The sequence below is a fragment of the Chlorocebus sabaeus genome, chromosome 8, assembly GCF_047675955.1.
Source record: "Chlorocebus sabaeus isolate Y175 chromosome 8, mChlSab1.0.hap1, whole genome shotgun sequence".
NCBI lineage: Eukaryota > Metazoa > Chordata > Mammalia > Primates > Cercopithecidae > Chlorocebus > Chlorocebus sabaeus.
The window spans coordinates 105660052-105683542 of NC_132911.1; the positions used below are offsets into that span (position 1 = coordinate 105660052).

Consider the following 23491-nt stretch of genomic DNA (forward strand, 5'->3'; position numbering starts at 1 on the left):
GTCTCGATGTCTTGACCTCATGATCCGCCCACCTCGGCCTCCCAACGTGCTGGAATTACAGGAGTGAGCCAACGCACCCAGGCTATGTTTAGGAATTTCATCTGTGCTTTTGCATTGGGGCGAGAGCGAGGGAGAGAATGAGGACTGTAGAGAAGTTGGAGATGTTGCTGTTCTCTGGAGATGGAGCTACTGAAGACCTTCCCTGGGTAGACAGCACTCCTCCACCTCCTCCCTGAAACACTTCTCTCTCAGCCTTCCCAGGTTTCCTCAGCTCTGCAAATGCCTCCTCCCTGCGCCACAAAGGTATCTCTGCTCTTACCAGCAGAGAGGAAAAGTGGCTAAGAGATTGCAGGCTGTTTTGTTCCTCAGTCTCATCCTCTCTCATATGCATGATAGCCTGGCTGCCTTTTGATCTCAGCTTCTAAAAGAAAGAAGGGTGACTGGGGTTAGTGTGTGTCTCCTGTATATCTGTGAGTCCCTTGTATGCTGGGTGTGACATGGCAGAGCCATTAACCCCACATGACACAATCTGCAGACACAGACTCCACACTAGGAATCCCACACATTCCCCAAAATGCCCACTGTTGCGCTCCTGTAGGACTAGGGATGAGCATAAATGGCCTGGATCCTTTTAAGGCCAGGGTACCCTGGTTGAATAAAATGAAGGACAGTAAGCCTGTTCAATTCTGTTTCTGTTATTTTCCCTTCCCTGGTGAGTAATTCAGCTATGCTGTGAATCGATAGGGATCTCTGGAGCTGGAAGAAGACACAAAATGAGAGAAATAAATTGCTCCCAGTTGGATGAATTATAAGCACCTTTGAGCTCCTCATCATATCTATCCTGTGCAATCAGCAAAGGAGTATTTTGAGCCTGAGTTTCCACCCCTCTCCGCTCCCCTAATCCCTCCTTCATATCATGCACTCTCTAGCACAGTCCGACAGCAAAAAGAAACAAAAGGCTTTCCTTCCCTACTCTCAAAATCGCCACATCTTTTCCCATCTTCCCCCTTCCTTCCTTCATGACTCCAGTGAAGAGGGAGCAGCCTTCATGGAAAGGTTAATTCCTCCGTTTATATCCTTCTCTCCCCTCCAGCATCATCCACATCTCACTCCATCCCTTCACCACCAGCCCTCTTACATCTTCAGGATACCACCTCTCTGGGCTCCTTCCCCAAAGCTGGAAAACAGCCTCGGTCTCTGTTATTCTGCAAGCCTTCCTTCTATTTTATTACCCTTTACAATTCTCTCTCTCTCCTCTTCTCCATCATGCATCCCAAAAGAAGGATCTAACTGATTATTTTCATCATTCTTCCTATATTTACTCAACCTATTGCAGCCAAACCTCTCTCTGCTTCCTGCAAGGTCCCTACTGATTCCCAGGTTGCCAAACGCAACAGCTTTGAGCTTTCTGTTCTACCCTTCTGAAACCCACTCTGCCCTTTGATTCTGTGACATTGCAACATCCTGGTGCTCCTGGAACCTATCTGTCCATTCCTAGACTCTTCCAGTTTCCTCCTCTTTTGCCCATTCCATAAGAGTAATCCCCACAAACAAAGGTGGCCACATTTAGCAAAAAAAGATATAGAAAGCCCAATTAAATTTAAATTTCAGATCAATAATGAATAATTTTTATATTGCATGGAACATTCTTACACTAAAACTTTATTCTTTGTTGATCTGAAATTCAGTGTCAATGTTAACTGAGCTCCCTATTTTTTAATCTGACAATCCTACCACAGTTGTTTCTTCAGAGCTTATCTCCATTCTCTAACTTCTTCCCTTGTTGATGTTTTCTATGCCCATGGCTTCTATGATTATCTTTTCTCAGATAATTCCCCAATTTTTATTTCTAGCACCAATCTCTCTCCTCTCCTCTTCTCTCTCTCTCTCTCTCTCTCTCTCTCTCTCTCTCTTCTTCCCTTCTCTTTTCCCCGGGGGTATTTTTTGACCCCTCCACTTGCTTTTCTATCTGGACTCTCTCTTTCTTCCCTTCTCCAGCCTCCCAATCACTTCAACTCCAAATTCAGGAGGCCGACTTCAGCAAGTGGCTGAGCACTTATTGGTTTTACCCTAACCAACATTCTCTCAGATGTATCTTTCCTTCCATTTCCATGGATGCCACTGACTTGAGGTCTCTGTCATTTCTGTAAGTCTACAAACCATCCCACACTATTTACATTGCCTTCTGACTAGTCCCCCAACTTCTACTTACAACCACCCTCTACCCCTCCACACATCACCACTCAATTAACATCCTAATTAAAGTGCAGATGTGGTCATGCCACTCCCTTGATCAAGGAAGCTTCTGACTGGCTACTGGTTAAAGCTGAAGCTCCCTAGCCAGGATCCAGAACCTTCAATGAGCCTTCTTTCTCCTCTTCTCTCCCTGTGGTCTCCTCTATGCACCCCAAATTCAAGGAGCATCAGAATATGATTCCAGGGCCTCCCTATCTCTATTTGCTGACACTCAGCCTTATATGTAGACTACTTTGAAGGAGACTCATACGGTTTCTGCATAAATAGATGCTCCATAAATGCTTGCTGAATTAGTGAAGTAAGTCAATTTGAAATTGACCACATTAACAGAATGAAGTAATTAAATCCATGAATCATTTATGTGATTCATTTATGCAAATGAATGCAGTTTTTCACTAACTCATTGTTTGCTTACCATCAATTATGGGTGATGTCAAGTTCATGTAAGTAATATCTCTATGATGTCAAATCACAGCTGGGCCCTGATGGAACTCCACAGGGCAGAGACAGACACAGACCACACCTGCTGCTTCTCTCAATTTACTTTTTGAACTCTAATCCCTTCCCCATTTCCCTAACTTCTTACATATAATTCTTTGTAAACATCCTTGAATTTTCTGATATATAATCTCCAAACAACTGGAAGTTCTAAATCACCGCCAAAACCACATTCTGATCCAAGAACATCTGGGTGCTTTAATCACCTAAATCAGAAGCCTGCAACCTCTTTCTGCAATAGGCCACATGGTAAATATTTTTGGCTTTGCATACCGTACGGTCTCTGGTTGCAATGACTCAACTCTGCCATTGAAGCATAGAAATGGCCATGGTTGACACAAAAACAAATGAGTGGGCCTGTGTGCCTATAAAACTTTACCTGCAAAGCAACCAGCCAGGATGCCAGCCACCGTTTGCTGACCCCAGCCTAAACCAAGCTTCTGATGAATGATTTACTTAGTTTTCCTTCCAAACTATACCTTTCATTGCAGTCACTTGATTGGGAAAAACATCAGAATTTCAGTTGGTGTAGTCTTTTCATGAGATCATAGTTAAACTAAACTCAGGACTACAGAGTTGGTCAAGAGAAAATAAGGAGTGGATATTTGAAGGCCGCTTTGGGACTTTCCTCCTAGCCTAGTGAACATCACCCCAGGGCAAGGGCATGGAGAGGCCAGATAGGTGAGCAGTCCGCTTTTAGGCGCAAGATTTAAGGTGGTGCCACAAAAGCATAAATCTACATAAGTAACATTTTAATGCAATGTTTTAAAGAAAATCAAAATAAACGAAGACACTCATGATGAATAAAATATCAACATTTTAAATTAAGACAGGATCGCTATTACTGATTTCTTCTTTTGCCCTGGGTTCCAGTGTGACTCTGCACAGCACTGTTATTGATCCTATCTTTATTTAAAACGTTGATCTTTTGTCCATCATGGATGCTTTGCATTCAATTTTTTAAAAACATTGTGCTAAGTGCTATTTATTTTGATTATGGAGTTTTTGGCACCTTCTAATTTTGCACAAAAGCAAATGTCCTACTCACCTTCTCTAGTCTCAGCCCTGAGACAACCTCGTCACCGTTGTCAACATCTATGCCCATTTAGGAGAATTACAGGCAGCTGTTTAATGTCACCTCTGCACTAGATCTTTCCTCTTGGCTACTTTGATGCCATTTTCACTTATTTGGATCCACCCCATATGCAGGTAAATTTGAAACATGTAGAAACTCTCGTGTCATACTCTCTAGAGCCACTTCTTAAAGGATATGTTAAAGAGAGACATAATATGTTAAAGAGAGACAATAAAATATGAGTTTTATTAAATTTTATTATTTTATTATTTTATTTTATTAAATAATTTAATAAATTGTATTATTTTATTAAATATTTTACTAAATAATTTTTAAAATTCCTACTAAGTGCCTAGTGGCACTTAGTATATTTTATTAAACTCCTACTAAGTGCCTAGAAGCACCATGCTAAAGGACTTTGTATCCATCATTTCATTTAATTACGACAGCCCGCAGAGGGGACGGGACAGGGGGCAATAGAACATGATTTCCAACCCAGTGCTAGGGAGAAGATGGCAAGTGCTCCACTTTGGAAAGAAATTACATTTCATGCTTCTCCAGGCAACTTCCAAGGAGTCATCAGCCCATGTGAGAAGCATGTCTGGTATTATATCTCTGTAACAAGATGCACAGCAGGCACTTTCAAGCATTTAAAATACTTGAATGTGCAAAGTTTCACAGTTGGTCACAAGTTCATAATAGCTATGTGCCTCTTTTATTAGGGAGATGCCATGCCATGTTGGGATTCTACAAGGCAGCAGGGCTCCCCCATTCTTTAAAATAGAGCAGCTCAAAAAACTCCTCTGGCAATTTTAACTAGGCAAGAATAGAAAACACCCCAGGCAGAGTGTGAGAGACCAATCTTGTAAACAGCAGGACAGCAAGGTGTAAACAAGAATGGAAAGAAAATATACAGCCTTTTAAGAAATCGTTGCTTTTGACAAGGACAATAAGATAGGAATAAATTCAGCCCCGAATAGCATGGAAAAACAAAAGCTCAGAGAAGTGTTAAATCACATGCCAGGTGGCTGCAGGAATTCGCAATGATCCATTCCAATCTGCCAACCCATCCCTTTTGGCATCCGGCTGGATTTTACACAGGCTCTTCTTCCAGTTTTCTGTGCTTGGGAGTTTTGAAGGGAGGGTGTTGTTTGGTTTTTTTCTCAACAAGCAGCAAACCCAGCATTTTCAAGACTGTTGCAACTTTCCTAAGTCACATGTTTTTTCTTCCTCTGACCCCACAAACAATGTTGTTTTGGAGAACCACAAACCACAATATTTCCATCTTTCATTTCACGGAACCATGCTCTTGCCTGCAGTAAAAACATGTTCACATCCTTGTACTAAGTCTTAGTAAATGCATCATATGATCACTGGTGTTGTTAGAAGATTTCATGCAATAAAACTCCTGCATCTTCTACCCTTTCAATAATTCCACCAATTATTAAGCACTGAGCATGTACTCATACTCATGACCTGAAGATAACAGGAATGAACTGTCAGATCCCTGCTTGGAGGACCACATAGTCCAATGGAGGAGAGAGACTTAGAAATAAACAGCTACAATAAGGAAGGAAGCTACCTTTATCCCTCGAGCTGGAGAGTGATAATGTGCATGGGTTTATTAAACAAAAATTTAAAGAAGGTCATTATTTTGGATTAGGCTCCTGCACTAGGCCCCAACAGACCAGACCAAATCAAAATGGAGTCACTTGTGCTAAGTGCCACATCATCAAACTGAATTTTGAAATCGGCCAGTTTTCCAAAAATCAAGAGATTCATACCAACCAATCAGAAGAGGCCCAGTTTACCTGAGCCAGCATAATAAAGAAGTCTCCTCTGTTTTAACTCTATAAGGAAAGTGATCTTTTTCAAGGTGGTCTTTGAAATGACTGGTCTGCTTTTTGTTCCCTGTTTCTGCTTTCTTCAGCCTTTTACTGCCTATAAGCCCCCTCCTGTTGAGCCCATCAGAGCACCCATTCTATTTTATAGAATGAGATGGTGCCTGAGTCTAAAATCACAAATAAAAGTCAATTCAATTTTTCAACTAAATTTATTGTAATTTTGTCTTTTGACGGGTTCCACTCATACTTTTCAGCACTCCTCAGTAGGCTGCTTCCAAGAATTGATCAAAGGATGAGGTATCCACCCTGTGCAGGCACAGATACTGGACAGCACTCAGTGCTTCCCATGAACCAAAGAAATGTCCTCCTGTGAAGCCCTCCAGCCTCCTGCACCTTCATCACTGCCTTGCTCCATACTCCTGTTCTCAGCCTCAGACTTCCACACTGCCTTGCTCAAGCTTATTGATGGCACAAGTGTCATGCTACTTACTGTGTACCAAGAATTGCATATAATTATTTCATTGAATTTTCATAACCACCTCAGAACAGGCTTTGTTATCCCAGCGTTATTGATAAAGAAAATGAGCCTCTGAAATTTTCAGAAACTTGCCCAAGGTTAAACAGCTAGTATAGAGAAACTGAGGCGAGAACCCAGGATTATGTGATTAGAACACCTCTTAAACAGTGCATTCATCTTACTCCATAGGCATGTTAAGTGTAACGCCCCTGCTAGGTTATTTACACCTTAAGAACAGAGATCGACATTTCCGTTTTTTAATAGTTCCTAGACAGGGTAGGCCCATAGCAAGCAAAGTATGCATCTACCTATGTGATGTGATTTAAGGGAGGCTGGACAAGGATGGGTTAATCATGTCTCCACCATTGCCTATCATGGTGCCTAGAATTTCACCATTGGGAGGGCATTATTTTGGGCCTGAAGTCTTTCTAGTCTTCAGGATCACTCTCTGAGAACATGATTGCCCTAGGAGGAGCAATCCTACACTGAGACCTCAGTGAGGATAAAGATGTCAGAGAATGAGACACAGGAGAAATGCCCAGAAAGGAGCCTAGGGCCTCTGAGATGGGAAAAGTGGTCCTGAGAAGAGGATGGGAGGTTCTAGGACAGGTGTGGAAGTTTTGCTTGGCTGGGCCCATCTCTGTGGCCCTGAGCACAGGGCAGGGCAAATGGAAGGTATGTAAGTTTTTACTTGACTTGAGGAAACAGTGTTTTGATCCAGTGTGAGAGGAGGAGGTATGAGGGATGGTGGCAGGTGGGCATCGAGTGCTGAGGTCACCAAGTACTGTGATGGCATAAAAGACAAGAAGGCAGGACCTTGCCCTCCAAGAGCTTACAGTGTCTGGAGAGAAAAAGTATCAATAGCAAACAATGGGGAAATAAGACAGGGATGACCAAATACAGAATACATATGTAATAGGAAATCCCAGGAAAGGAGAGCTCAGAATGAGAGGAGGTAATTTCAGGGACACAGGGTCCCAAGAATAGTACCAAATAAAGAGAAATAACAAATGAGTTGGTGAATGTCTGTCTTCCCAGACTGCCACAGCCATGTGCTACCTAGGCACTCCCTAACAAGGAAATCCAGCGTGGATTTAATCACTGTAATACAGAAAGGATGCTAGGATGGTCTAGAAACAAAATGGAAAGACAGATACAATGTACAAAGATACTATTTACAAAATGCATTACTTCAAAATAAACCCAGCTCTTTTGACAAAAAGATCTAGTGGTTGTTCTATTCACATAATAAATAGACCCAGAATTTTGGTAAAAGGTGCGTGTACCAGATTTATATATTAAGATACATGGCAAATATATCTGATAAAACCACTATGCAAACCTAAATCCCTGGTGAAGCTCAGTTAAAACCATGAGAAAGAGCTCTGATGACCACTACAGGCCAATGACCTTGAGAAAACTTAAGACTTTCCATGAATTTAGCCCTGATCAAGAATCATTTCGCTCTGTGACCTTCCAGCTAAAGATAAATGCACTTGCTCTGAGCTTTCACTGAATGCCTCCTTCACAAACAGGAAAGGTTACTTCTATTTACTCTAATCTACTTCCTATTTTCAAAAAAGACCCCTTTATTTAATTCATACAAAGAAAACAACCCCAGGGAGGAAAGAAGGAAGCAGGTAAGCTCTGACCTTTATGTGCTAAATGAGTTATTTTACCAATAGCTACAGGTGATCATGTTCTCACAATGCTGAATAACAATCCTTTGTACCCCTTGGCATAAGAGGAACCAATAGCTACAGCCTCAGGCTTATTGTGAACCAGTAGAAAAAAGAAAAATACAGGCATGTAGAGACTTGGGAAAAAAAAAAAGAGAGAGAGAGAAAGGGAGAAGGAGGCCACAAGAAATCCTTCCTCTTGTGAATTTCTTTTTTTCTTTTTTATTTTTTTGAGACAGAGTCTGACTCTGTCGCCCAGGTTGGAGTACAATGGCACGATCTCGGCTCACTGCAACGTCTGCCTCCTAGGTTCAAGTGATCCTCCCACTTCAGGCTCCCTAGTACCTGGGACTACAGGCATACACCACCATGCCTGGCTAATTTTTGTATTTTCAGTAGAGACGGGGTTTCACCATGTTGGCCAGGCCGGTCTCGAATTCCTGACCACAAGCGATCCGCCACCTCAGCCTTCCAAAGTGCTGGGATTACAGGTATGAGCCATGGCACCCAGCCCCTCTTGTGAGTTTATTAATTAAATTATTACAATATATATTTCCTTTTCATTTCATCTTGGCTACTAATGAGCTGCGTTTCCACAGGTTACCTGCTTTCTTCATGGTGGCTGCATATCTGAGACATAAATAGCAAAAGTTTCTGCTTCAGTCCCCTAAGAGGTTTGTAGTAACCTCTCTGAATATTCATAGACACAGTGATGACATTATCCAAACCCACAATTAGACACAAGGTCTAATAAGGGATCTTATGCTTTATTTCCAGATGCAAACAGAAACTTGCACTTCAGATACCTAAATAGAAGGATTTCTGAGACAGTTTTGTGTTCTAAAGAACAATCAGGAAAAATAAATATTTTTGAGGTCCTAAAAATCTGGGTGGTGATTACAATGCTGGAGCCGAACGGCCATGCCAGTATTTTTGTAATTCATATTTTATATGAAAGGATTCAGAACTCACAAAAAGAAATTAGTAGGGCCGGGCGCGGTGGCTCACACCGTAATCCCAGCACTTTGGGAGGCTGAGACGGGCGGATCACGCGGTCAGGAGATCCAGACCATCCTGGCTAAAACGGTGAAACCCCGTCTCTACTAAAAAATAGAAAAAATTAGCCGGGCGCAGTGGCGGGCGCCTGTAGTCCCAGCTACTCAGGAGGCTGAGGTAGGAAAATGGCGTGAACCCGGGAGGCGGAGCTTGCAGTGAGCCGAGATCGCGCCACTGCACTCCAGCCTGTGCGACTGAGCGAGATTCCGTCTCAAAAAAAAAAAAAAAAAAAGAAGAAGAAACTAGTGAAAATAATTATTGAATACATTTAAAATATGAAATTTACAAACATCATGTAAAATATTAAAAAAACTAAACATTGTATTACAAATGTTATTACTACAAATCATTGTATTAATAATAATTGGCAGGCAGAATTTTAAAATATAAGCATTAAAAAAAGTCTCAAAAATGAAAAAAAATTAAGTCGTGAAAAGTTGAAAATGAGATCATGTTATTTGAACTTTCATAAAATGAATTATTAAGGTGCATAGACATTGTTGCTATGGAGTTGAGAACATATTTTTGTGCAAATTTCCTCACTAAAAAAGAGAAAGTATTAGTCAGGGAAATGATGATGTATTTATGAGCTGTCTCCAAATCTTTTTCTCTGACTCCTTCATCTTCAGATAATCCTAATTCTCACTTGATAACTTTGAGGAGTATTTAGAAGTATTTTTTAACAACTTTGTTGGGGGAAGAGGTGAAATCTATTTATTTACCTCGAGCTATAGTTTGCTTGAAAGCAAGAAGCAAGCATTTCTGATTTGCCTCTCTTTTAGTTTGCTCATCTGTGGCGGAATCCCAATGCCCAGCTGCATTCATCTGTTTTGTAACTCTCATATTGCAGTGGACACACCCTCAGGTGATCCCCACTGAGTCATGTCTTATGTAATCCCCTCCCACAGAGTGCAGGCACAACCTGTGACTTGCTTTTTAGCAAATGGAATACGGCATAGTCAATGCTTTCATTGAATATTTCACTGCCTCGAAGTCTTAGCAGGCTGCAATGGGAGTTTCTCCTGCAGAGGTTGAAGGCATACGCTGTCATGTTGTGACAAGCCTGTGAGATGCCACGTGGGAAGAAGCTGTGGGCGATTCCTAGGACATGAGAGTGACCCAGGTGACTGCCAGAAATAAAGTGGGAACCTCAGTCCTACAATCTCAGCTGGATTCTGCCAACAGCTACGTGAGCTTAGAAGAAAAAAACCCAAGCTCCAGACAAGAACACAGCACAGTCAAGACCTTGATGACACCTTTCCAAGACCCTAAGCAGAGGCCCAAGCTGTACTTAGACTCCTGACCCAAGAAGATGGAGCATAACAAATACACATTGTTTTAAGTCACTATATTTGTGGCAATTTGTTATGTAGCAATATACAACCAACACGTCATAATCCACTTTGCACTCAAATAACAGCCATTCTTGAAAAAGAGTTCTGCTTTGCCAATTATTATTTTCTTCCTGCTGTTGACAATAACAGAAATATAGCAGAATGCTTTATACATATGTATACCTTTATTCAATTCAAAACTTGAATGCAGAATATCATTCTCCATCAGTGAGTCTTGAAACACAAATGAATTGGATTCAACATTTTTCAAAATATCAAAATAATTTTATTTTGGTACTTAAAAATTGGAAGGTATACCCCCAAACCAGTTTTTTTGTTTGTTCGTTTTCATTTTTGTTGTTTTTGGTTTTGGTGTGTCTACTTAACTGTTTTGTTTTGTTTTGAGACAGAGTTTCACTCTTGTTGCCCAAGCTGGAGTGCAATGGTGTGATTTTGGCTCACCACAACCTCCGCCTCCTGGATTCAAGCAATTCTCCTGCCTTAGCCTCCTGAGTAACTGGAATTACAGGCATGTGCCACCATGCCCGGCTAATTTTGTATTTTTAGTAGAGATGGGGCTTCCCCATGTTGGTCAGGCTGGTCTTGAACTCCCAACCTCACGTGATCCACCTGCCTCGGCCTCCCAAAGTGCTGGGATTACAGGCATGAGCCACTGTGCCTGGCCTACTTAAGTGTTTTTTAAATAAATGTTTTATTTTCAAACCGTTTTAGATTTACAGAATTATAAAGATAATACAGAAAGTTCTTGTATACCCCATACTCAGTTTTCCCAAATATTAACATCTTACATTAGCATGGTACATTTATCACATTCAATGAACCAATGTTGATACATTATTGTTAACTAAACTCCATACTTTAGTCAAACTTTCTTAGTTTTTACCTAATTGTTTTTGGTCCAGGATCCCACATTACATTGAGTCATCATCTCTCCTTAGGCTTCTCTTGATTGTGACTATCTCTCAGACTTCAGTTGTTTCTGATGACCTTCACAGCTTTGAGGGGTACTGGTCAGATATTTTGTAGCATGTCACTCTATTAGAATTTGTCTTATGCTTTTCTCATGATTAGACTTAGATCAAGTATTTTGGAGAGGAAGATCACAAAGGCAAAGTGCTCTTCTCATCACATCATGTCAAGGGTACCTACTACCAGTGTGACCTGCCACTGCTGATGTTAACCTTAATCACCTGGCTTGAGATAGTGTTTGCTCGGGTTTCTCCATTGTGAAGTTACTTTTCCCCATCCCTTTCTTTACTATACTCTTTGAAGGAAAGTCATTCTGTGCAGCTCCCAGGGAGGGTTATGCTTTACCCTCTGAAAGGCAGAGTATCTTACATACATTATTTGGAATTCTTCCACATTATCTTCATTTATTTATTCAATCATGTATTTACATCAGTATAGATATGTATTTTGTACTTTAAGTGATATCCTAATTCTAACTTTCTTTGCTCGAATTTTCCATCTTTGGACATTGAAATTACTTTTGATTGGGTCCTGTATTCTTTTCACATACAACCATCATTGTGGATTTTTATTTTGTGCACTCCTTTACTTTATAGCACTACAAGATGCTCCAGGCTCATCTTGTATATTTTCTGCCACAGTCTTAAATCAGCCATTTCTCCAAGGAACCCTGGTTCATTTCATCGGAAAATAGTATTAGAAACCAAGGTATGGGAAATAGGTATGTATTGTTTGCTTCCAGACCAAACCAGTTTTTCAATCTCTAAATATGGGATCTTGGAATGTCCCTATATTCTTAATTTATTTTAATGTATTTGACAAACATTTTTGCAGTGATTACCATGTGCCAGGCACTGTTTTAAGCACTTTGAAAATATCAACTCATTTAATCCTCGTAATAACCTCCTAACAACAAGATAGGTGGTATTAGTCCCATTTTATGGACGAAAAAAAACAAGAAACAGAGATATTTGGATATGTTCCATAGTCACCCAGATAGTAACCGACAGAGCTGAAACTGAACTCAAGTATCTGGATCCTTATTTGGAGCTAACCACATTGGAGTTAGATTTGGAGCTAATTCCTACTTTGCCTTGCAGTGGTGAGGACTTTGCAGAGCTGTCACACAAATTGATGAATTAATTCACCCACACATTCATTCTCTAATACAAATCTGTTATGTTCCCATTAGGTGCCAGACTATCTGATATCTGTTAATTGGTGCTTAATGCCATTTGAGATACCTCTTGGAATATGACCCAATTTAACATAAAGGAGGAGACTATTGTAATGTGCCCCTTGAGAAGACTCTGGCAGCTGCCTGGGATGAAGATGTTATGTAAAAACTACTCCACTCAGTGGCTGCAAATATACTTTATTATGCTATAAGTAATATTCAGAGGTGATAGGCAGGCAGTACCTTATTTACTTCATTTCTATTTATTTATCATTTCCATACATTTTTTAAAGGGTCTTTAGTATCTTTTATATATATGAAACTCCCATTCATTATGCTACTATTCTTGATAAAACATTTGAACAGAATGGTCTCTTGTGAAAACCACTGAATAAAACTGAGTTTCTATTTATAGCTAAGAAGAAAATTTTAAATGTACACTTACTTTCTGACTGTCACCAATGAGTGGTCCCAGGAGACCAAAGTTGAGATAATCTGAAAGAAAACATGCAAAACAATAATGGTGAATGCAAATATCTTTAAGGAATCTTTGTCCTGAGGTCATTATCCCACCTATTTTAATGGCAGAACACTGGGAGACTGATGTCCCATGACATGGTTTATTACTTGTTAATAATGTGTTTTGGAAAAGAGAGTGCAGGTTAGGGTGGATGTGAGGTTCAGCAAAATGGACTCCCTGAGAAAAGAAAGCAGAGACTGAAACAATGGGGAACCTGGAATGGACTTCTTGTTAATATTTATAACTCCTTGGAAGAGGATATGAGAGTTAAGTAAAGGAATACTCAAGAATGTGGGCCTTCATTTTCAGTTCAGAGTAAGTACCAGATGAGCTGCCTTCTAGATACATCAAAGTTTAGGGATATCCAAAAAAGAATTATCCCACCAAATTAAGCTTCATAAAATAAGGTTAAATAAATAAAATATTTAAATAAAATATTAAATAAAATATTTAAACAAAATATTTTCCAGACAAGCAAGTGCTAAGGGAATTCGTTACCACTAGACCAGCCTTATGAGAGATCCTTAAGGGAGTTCTAAACATGGAAACAAAAGAATGATACTTGCTATCACAAAAGTACTTTTAAGTACATAGCCCACAGACTCTATAAAACAACTACAAAATAGAAACTACAAAGCAACCAGCTAACAACTTATGATAGGATCAAAACCTTACATATCACTATTACTTGAATGCAAATGGTTTAAATGCTCACACTTAAAAGGCACAGAGTGGCAAGTTGGATACAAGAATAAGGCCCAATTGTCTGCTGTCTTCAAGAGACCCATAGGCTCAAAGTAAAGGGTTGGAGAAAGATCTACCATGCAAACAGAAAACAAAACAAAACAAAAAGCAGGAGTTGCTGTTCTTTTATCAGATAAAACAGATTTTAAACCAAAAACAGTGAAAAAGGACAAAGAAGGGCATTACATAATGATAAAAAGTTCAATTAAAGAAGAAGACTTAACTATCCTAAATATATATGCACCCAACATCAGAGCACCCAGATTCACAAAACAAGTACTTCTAGACCTACAAAAAGACTCACACAGTCACACAATAATAGTAGGGAGCTTTAACACCCCATTGACAGATCATCAAGGCAGAAAACTAATAAAGAATTTCTGGACTTAAATTTGACACTTGACCAATGAGAACTAACAGACATCTACAGAATACTCCATCCATCAAGTATAGAATATATATTCTTCTCACCTGCACATGAAACATACTCTAAGATTAACCACATGCTCAACTGTAAAGCAAGGCTCAATAAATTCAAAAATATCAAAATCATACCAACCATACTCTCAGACTATAGTGCAATAAAAATAGAAATAAACTCCAAGATCTCTCAAAATTGCAAAATTACATGAAAATTAAACAACTTGCTTCTGAGTGGCTTTTAGTAAACAATAAAATTAAGGCAGAAATCAAGAAATTCTTTGAAATAAATGAAAGCAGACACACAACATACCAATATCACTGGGATGCTGCAAAAGCAGAGGAAAGTTATAGCAGTAAATGCCCACCTCAAAAATTTAAAAAGATCTCAAATTAGCAGTCTAACATTAAACCTAAAGGATCTAGAAAAACAAGAGCAAAGTAACCCCAAAGCTAGCAGAAGAAAATAAATAAAATCAGAGCAAAAATGAACAAAGTTGAGACCCAAAAATTTATATGAAGAAGCAACAAAACTAAAAGCTGTTTCTTTGAAAGGATAAATAAGATTGATAGGATCAAAACCTTACATATCACTATTACTTGAATGCAAATGGTTTAAATGCTCGCACTTAAAAGGCACAGAGTGGCAAGTTGGATAAAAGAATGAGGCCCAATTGTCTGCTGTCTTCAAGAGACCCATAGGCTCAAAGTAAAGGGTTGGAGAAAGATCTACCATGCAAACAGAAAACAAAACAAAAAAAAGCAGGAGACATCTACAGAATACAAATGGATGGAGTATTCTGTAGATGTAGACCATTAGCTAGATTAATGAAGAAAAAAAGAGAAGATACAAATAAGCACAGTCACAAATGACAAAGGTGATATTGCAATGAATCCCACAGAAATACAAAAGATCCTCAGAAACTATTATGAACAATTATATGCATGCAAACTAGAAAATTTAGAGAAAATGAGTAAATTCCTGGAAACACACAACCTCCTAAGGCTGATTAAAAGGAAATTGAAACCCTTAACAGACCAGCATCAAGTTCTGAACTTGAAGCAGTAATTTAAAAAAAACCCTGTTAATCAAAAAAACCTCAGGACTAGAAGGATTCACAGTCAAATTCTACCAGATGTACAAAGAAGAGCTGGTACTAATTTTACAGAAACTATTCCAAATAATCGAGGAGAAAGAACTCCTCCCTAACTCATTCTACAAAGCCAGTATCACTCTGATACCAAAACCGGGCAAAGACACAACAACAAAAAAAAGAAAACTACTGGCTAATATCTCTGATAAACACAGAAGCAAAAATTCTCAACAAAATACTAGCAAACTAAATCCAATAGCACATCAAAAAGTTAATTCACCATGATCAAGTAGGCTTCACTCCTAGGGTGCAAGGTTCGCTCAACATATGCAAATCAATAAATTTGATTCACCACATAAACACAATTAAAAGCAAAAACCATATGATCATCTTGATAAACACAAAAAGTTTATGATAAAATCCAACACCTCTTCATGAAAAAAACCCTCAAGAAACTAGGCATCGAAAGAACATACCTCAAAATTCAAGAGCCATGTATGGTAAACCAACAGCCAATATCACACTGAAGGGGCAAAAACTAGAAGCCTTACCCTTAAGAACTGGAAAAAGACAAGTATGCCCACTCTTACCACCCCTATTCAGTCTATTAATAATACTGGAAGTCCTAGACAGAGCAATCAGGCAAGAGGAAGAACTAAAAGGCATCCAAAGAGGAAAAGAAGAAATCAAACTGTCTCTCTTCACAGAGAATATGATTCTATACCTAGAAAACCCTAAAGACTGTGTCCAAAGGCTCCTGCAACTGATAAACTTCTTCAGTAAAGTTTCAGGATACAAAATCAATGTACAAAAATCAGTCACATTTCTATACACTAACAATATTCAAGCTGAGGGCCAAATCAAGAACACAATCCCATTTACAATAGCCACACACACGCATACACACACACACACACACACACACACACAAATACCTAGGAAAACATCTAACCAAGGAAGTGAAAGATCTCTACAAGGAAAACTACATGACATTGCGAAAAGATACCAGAGATGACACAAACAAATGCTAAAACATTCCATGCTCATGAATCAGAAGGATCAATGTTGTTAAATTGGCCACATTACCCAAAGCAACCTAGAGATTCGATGCTATTCGTATCAAACCACCAACATCATTTTTCACAGAACAAGAAATGAAATTAATATAGAACCAAATTCTATAATTCTATTATATAGAACCAAAAAGGAACCCAAATAGCCAAAGCAATCCTAAGCAAAAAGAACAAAGCTGGAGGCATCACGTTATCTGACTTCAAACTATACTATACGACTACAGTCACCAAAACAGCATGGTACTGGTGCAAAAACAGACACGTAGACCAATGGAACAGAATAGAGAACACAGAAAATAAAGCTGCACACATACAACCATCTGATCTTCAACAAAGTCAACAAAAATAAGCATCACGGAAAGGACTTCCTATTCAAAAAATGGTGCTGGGATAGCTGGCTAGCCACATGCAAAACAATGAAACCGAACCTCTACCTTTCATCATATAAAAAAATTAACTCAAGATGGATGAAAGATTTAGATGTAAGTCCTCAAACTATAAGAATCCTAGAAGAAAACCTAGAAAACATTATTCTGGACATCAGCCTTGGAAACGAATTTATGACTAGGCCCTGAAAAGCAATTGCAACAAAAACAAAAACTGATAAAATGAGAACTAGTTAAACTAAAGAGCTTCTGCACAGCAAAAGAAACTATCAACAGAGTAAACAGACAATCTACAGAATGGAAGAAAATATTTGCAAACTATGCATTCAACAAAGGTCTAATATCCAGAATCTATAAGGAGCTTAAACTCAGCAGGCAAGCAAAAAATAAAAGGATTTTTAAAAAGCAAAAAAGTGTGGACCCATCCCAGAAGAAAACTACAAGCAGCCAACAAACATGCAAAAATGCTTCAAATCACCAATGATCAGAGAAATGTAAATCAAAACCACAATGGGACACCATCTCACACCAGTCAGAATGGCTATTATTAAAAAGTCAAAAATCTTTTTAATAAACTTTTTGGGGCTACAAAGAAAAGGGAATGCTTACACACTGTTGGTGGGAATATAGAGTAGTTCAACCCTTGTAGAAAAGCAGTTTGGGGCTGAGCATGGTGGCTCATGCCTGTAGCCCCAGCACTTTGGGAGGCCAAAGTGGACGGATCACTTGAGCCCAGGAGTTCAAGACCAGCCTGAACAAGATGACAAAACTCCACCTCTACAAAAAATACAAAAATTAGCTGAGTGTGGTGGTGCATGCCTGTAGTCCCAACTGTTTGGGAGGCTGAAGTGGGAAGATCACTTGAGCCCAGGAGGTCCAGCCTATAGTAAGACATGATTGTGCCACTGCACTCCAGCCCGAGTGAAAGAGTGAGACCTTGTCTCAAGAGGAAAAAAAAAAAGAAAAGTCTGGAGATTTCATAAAGAAATATTCTTTAAGAATTAAAAACTTTAAGAAAATTCTTAAAACAGAACTACCATTTCACCCAGCAATCCCATTACTGAGTATATATTGAAAAGAAAATAAATTATTCTACAAAAAGACACGTGAACTCATATATTCATCGCAACAGTATTCACAACAGCAAAGACATGGAATCAAACCTAGGTGCCCATCAATGGTAAATTAGACTAAAAAATATGTGGCACATATATACTATAGAATACTATGCAGCCATAAAAAGAATGAAAGCATGTTCGTTGCAGCAACATGGATAAAGCTGGAGTCCATTATTCTAAGTGAATTAACACAGGAGCAGAAAACCAAATATCACATCTTCTCACTTATAAGTGTGAGCTAAACATTGGTACACATGGACATAAAAATGGGAACAACAGACACCAGGGACTACTAGAGGAGAGAGGGAGAAATGGGGGAAGAGTTGAAGGACTAACCACTGGGTACTATGTTCAGTACCTGAGTGACAGAATTATTGATACCCCGAACCTCAGCATCATGCAATACACCAGGTAACAAACCTGCACATATACCTACTGAATCTAAAATAAAAGTTGGAAAAAAAGGAACTAGCAGATGCAGTCCATGTAATGTGACAATAGGAAATTACAATAAAATGAATCAATAAATAGGAATATTATATTGGTTAGATTCATAGGGAAGGAAGGTATCAAAAGAACTGCCTGTGAAAGGACTAACTCAGCATGTCTGATTGAGAAGGCTTCAAGGAAGTGAGTGTGATCTATTGGATCCCATTACTAACGGGCACAAGGAAGGAGGAGTCTCTCAGATTTTGTGTCTGACGTAAAATGTGCATTTAAGTACCTCTGAGAGTGCCAGTCTAGACAATCTAATTAGTCTGTCAAGTGCAGTTTCAAAGCTATTAAGAGGACCAAAGCCCTCTTCAGAAATCTGTAAAAAAAAAATCTCAAATTATATTATTGAATTCTTAAATATCAAAGTATCACTTTTATTGGGAATAAAATATCAATAAATGTGCAATTGTTTGGATTTCTAAAATTCCTCCTTTTTTATTAAAAAATTAATTGTAATAATCAAAGAAGAAAAGGTATTCCAACTGACATGTTAGGAAAACATTAGAAAACATGTAACCAATTTCTGTATATTTGGTGATGTACCAATTACTACAAATGTACCTCAGTCAATACACCAAAGACTCATATTCATCTAAGCACTTAATGGAGAATTGAATACTGTTAAAGGAGAAATCAGGATTTTACCAAAGAGTTAATAAAGGTGTCCCTCTGAACATAGACTAGAAGTGGTATACGTCAGTGGTGAGGACTTCATGTAAGTTATTGAACCTTGGAATGTTCCACAGATTATAACTATTACTCTATTTCTAGCTCCAACAATCTAAGAATTCTTATCTAAGAATTCTTATCTAAGACAGATTCTTAATTTTTTCCTTACTCATAATAACCTGTACATTTTAATAATATAGATACTATGGAAGATGTTTGGTTTAATAAAATGTAATCTTTCCAAGTATGATTTTTTAACTGAAAAAATCTGTGAAATAATTTTTATGTATATTCCTTCATCTCAAAGTTATATTGTTGACACCCAAACATATAATACCACTTGAAAAGTACTTTTTTTTTTTTTTTTTTTTTTTGAGACAAGAATCTCCCTCTGTTGCCCAGGCTGGAGTGCAGTGGCACAATCTTAGCTCACTGCAACCTCTGCCTCCAGGATTCAAGCAATTCTCCTGCCTCAGCGTCTAAGATCTGAAAACATGTCAAAGTGAATTTAAAGTGTTTTATGATTTAAAATATAATTAACTCAATTTTAGATTTTGAGACTTTAAAAAATGGTGTCTCTGGAAATGATGATGCTTCATGCAAAAAAAAAAAAAAGTGCTTGGTTAAATGACAAGATAAATAAATGAGTGGTGACTAGTACTGACCTGTGAGAGAACCCTGACAGATTTCTGTAGCATCAGAATGGACAGCCCATTAAATACCAAGCTACTAGGTGATGTGTAAGACAACTGGGTGAGACCAAGAGAAGAAAAAATCTATCTTCTACGTTATTGGACACGTTTCATTGACCTGCTCACAGAAGCACATTGAAACACACCCTATCTTACCTATTTGTTCTCAGCAATTAATGAGAAAATAGTGAAGGTGGGATTGAAAGAGCAGGAACATGTAGGAGCACAAGGATAATAACGACAGAGTATGTATTTCATTCTTCATATAATAGCTGCTTTCATTAAAATATATATGCAAAAAAAAAAAATTCTACAGATTGCTGCCATGGCTTGAATTTTTGTGTCTTTACAAAATTGGTGTTGAAACGTAGTATCTCCAGTACAATACAGTTGTGCCCCATTATCCACAGGAAATATACATTCCAAGAACCCCAAGGGGATGCCTAAAACCTCAAATAGTACTGAATCTGATACATACTATGTTTTCTACATATGCTATGTTTTTCTTCTATACATACATACATACCTATGATAAGGTTTAATTTAGAAATTATACACAGCAAGAGATTAACCACAACCAATAATAAAATAAAATAGAATAACTGTAACACTATATTGTATTAAAAATCACATGAATGTGATTTTTGTATTGTATTAAAAATCACGTGAATGTGGTCTCTATTTCTCTCTCTTTCTCTCAGAATATCTCCTTGTACTGTACCTAGGAAAGTGAAACTATGGACAAGGAGGGACTACTGTAGTATTAAAGGTGGAGCTTTAAGTGGATGATTACATCATGAGGGCTCACCCCTCATGAATGGAATTAAGGCTCCTATAAAAGAGGGCCTCACACAGCATTTGGCCCTTTTGCCCTTTTGTGTCCCTTTCACCAAGTGAGTACACAAGAAGAAGTGCCATGTTGGGCAGACAGCAGCTCTCACCAGACACTTGCTGGCATCTTGATCTTGGACTTCCCAGAAGTCCAGAACCATAAAAACAAGTTTCTGTACTTTATAAATTACCCAGTTGTGAGTATTTTGTTATAGCAGCATGAAAAGACTAAGACAACTACACATTTATCTTGCTAATCTATCTCACTCCTGGGAGGCAAGGAGGTAAGACAGAAAGAGCACAGAAATGAAAGTCTAGGGTCTAACCCCACCTTGGCCACTTATTGGCAGATAAGTGACCTTGGAGCAGTCACTCACTATCACTAGCTCTCTATACACAGAAAATGGTGTGTAACTGCTGTCAAGTCCCTTCCAGTTCCGACATCCATCCCAAATTGGTCCTAACTTTTCCTTTAAGATCTCTATCAAGGAATGTATGGCTTATGAATAAACAAATACATGTAGCTGGCCAACTTTGCTTTCTCAGTAGCCTGGAGAGAATCCTTTTGTAATAGTGATAATGGTTATAATACTTTATACATATTGGTTTAATTTCAAGGTTTTTTTAAAGGGACTTTGTACATAATTACATTTTAAAAAATAAGTTCTTTCTCTTATATTTAGTGCTGGGATTCTATTTGCATTATTAAAGGTATTGACTGGCATCCCATTTTTCCCTGTGTTTCAGATAGAATATGTAACATGGAATATTTGAGCTTGACTATTTTAAAGACTTTATTAACAAAATTATCAGGGCTGATAATGTTATTGGAAAGATAGTTTTTTTTATTTCAACTTTTATTATAGATTAAAGGATACATGTGCAGATTTGCTACATGGGTAAATTGTGTGATGCTGAGGCTCGGACTCCCAACAATTCCATCATCCAGGCCGTAAGCAGAGTACCCAATAGGTGGTTCTTCAGCCTAGGCCTCCCAACTTCTTTCCCCATCCACTGATCCCCAGGGTCTACTGTTCCTATCTTTACCATCATGTGTATTCTTGCATCCTCAGAGATATGAAACTCTGAGAACATTTAGATAAAAATGGCTTTGAAAAGTTCTAATATTATATAAAGATACTATATAGTCACCAATACCATTTAGCCATTTTTTCTAACCATGCTATCAGGCAGCCATATCATCCATTCATGCTAATGGTGAATGAAATGGTTTCTGGTCTGTCAGCAATGGTATCTAATCTTTCACTCAAAACATGGCATTTTCATTGAGCAGTACAGTATATTCTGACAAGTGCTTGAAAATAGAGTCAACAGCACTTCACATTTAGTCTTAATTCGATTTAACAAGTTTGGCAATTTGCAGTTCAGAATTCAACCCTAACTTTCCTCAGGAAGTGGAAAAGGCTTAGTATTCATTCATCTGGAAAAAATCTACCATGCTCCAAATCATAACTAAACTGGAAGCAGATGATATTCATCCTCTCAGGGGCATTTAGCATAAACTAAATATACACACAACACAGCTGACCATTTATAAACACAGTTACCATCGGGACCAGAGAGCTGTGTCAATGGCCTTGCATTCATTGGCCTGCAGTGGAAAACCAGAGATCCTGCTAAGATGGAGGCCAATGTCTGAACAGCATGCAATCCACACTGCTCCATTTTACACAAATGTCGAAAAAATATTTTAAAGCATTCCATTGTCTTGTCTACTTTTAGACTGAGTCCTTAAATGAGGATTCATCTAGTTCTTTCCATTTTCATAGACATAGACATTAAATATAGATTTAAGAGGATTCAGACTTCCTTAAAGGACCCTCATTATTGCCACTCTCCTGAGGTTCCTTCAGATGCTGTGATTCAGTCCGATGTCGATTCTGTGATTCAGTTGTGAGGGATGAATATTTTCCTCATTTATATCTCAGAGTTGGTCTTAAATTCAGAAAGGATGTATGACAAAAGAAAAAAAAAAAATAACACAAAGAAACAAATCTCATTCCAGAGAAGAGAGATTGGCTAAATGAGGGTTAAATCAATCAGCCAGTCAAAAACATTACAGAGTATCCAAGAGGGCAGAGCCCAGGCATAATTCTCCCTTCTGTCCACGTCACCTACAATGCTCCCCTTGGAAGAGTGGCTGGGTGCTTCACATGCAGACACCTGATAGCCAGACTATAAGGGGTGCATTTATCCATTCATTCAACAAACATTTATTCAGCATCCACCAAGAGGCAGGGGTAGGGTACTTTAAGGTGCTCGCTCCAGAAGGCAGAAGCCAGCTAGCCGCTTATGGCAGACAAGTAAGAATAAAGTAACAAAATGTGATCAGTTGAAGGATAGACACATATAAACATGAATCACCAATGTGAGCAACACCCCCTCACACTCTACACTCATTCCCCGTCTCATTAGCACTTGGCTCATTAGCACCATTGCCACTTTGGGTTATATATTTATTTATTTACTTATTTATGACTGTCTGTCTCACAGTCACATTATTTATATGTTAAATAGATATATAACATCAAGTGGCAATGGTGCCAATGACATGTCCTTGAGGGCATGGGATTTCTTTGGGTCATTGAGCTAAACCAGCCCCCAGAACAGAACCCCATACCCAATAGGTATTCGATAAATATGCCATAAATACGTTCCTATAAAAGCAGCTTCACACAGCATTTGACAAATGAATGTATGAGCGAATCAACATTATAGAGGTCATTCAAAAGAAGGAATGATTGACTGGAAAGACAGGAGGAAATGATGCTGGGCTATGATTAAAGGCAATTAAATGTTGATAAGAAAGAAGCTGAAAAATCAGGCAAGAGATGTTCACTGGGCAGGTCCTCAGGAGCCCCTTGCAATGGGTCTATGGAATCCAGGCAGTTGTGTCTACCCAGTGTCCTGTCCTTGTGGAACTGTCTTCCCAGCTCCATGTGGCTTTGGCAGGGCAACTAATCCCAGACTTCAACTCCTCTGACCACAGGGGAGAGCCCCAG

General features: G+C 38.6%; 1 protein-coding gene across 2 annotated transcripts in view; it reads right to left on the reverse strand.

The window, feature by feature from the left end:
* The window catches only part of NCALD (neurocalcin delta), a 453797-nt gene that overhangs the window by 222832 nt on the left and 207474 nt on the right, over positions 1–23491 (reverse strand). For both annotated transcript variants that reach the window (XM_008001253.3, XM_073018261.1), the window contains exon 3: positions 12872–12921. The gene's annotated coding sequence lies outside the window, so the exon portion shown is untranslated. The remainder of the gene's footprint in view (positions 1–12871; positions 12922–23491) is intronic.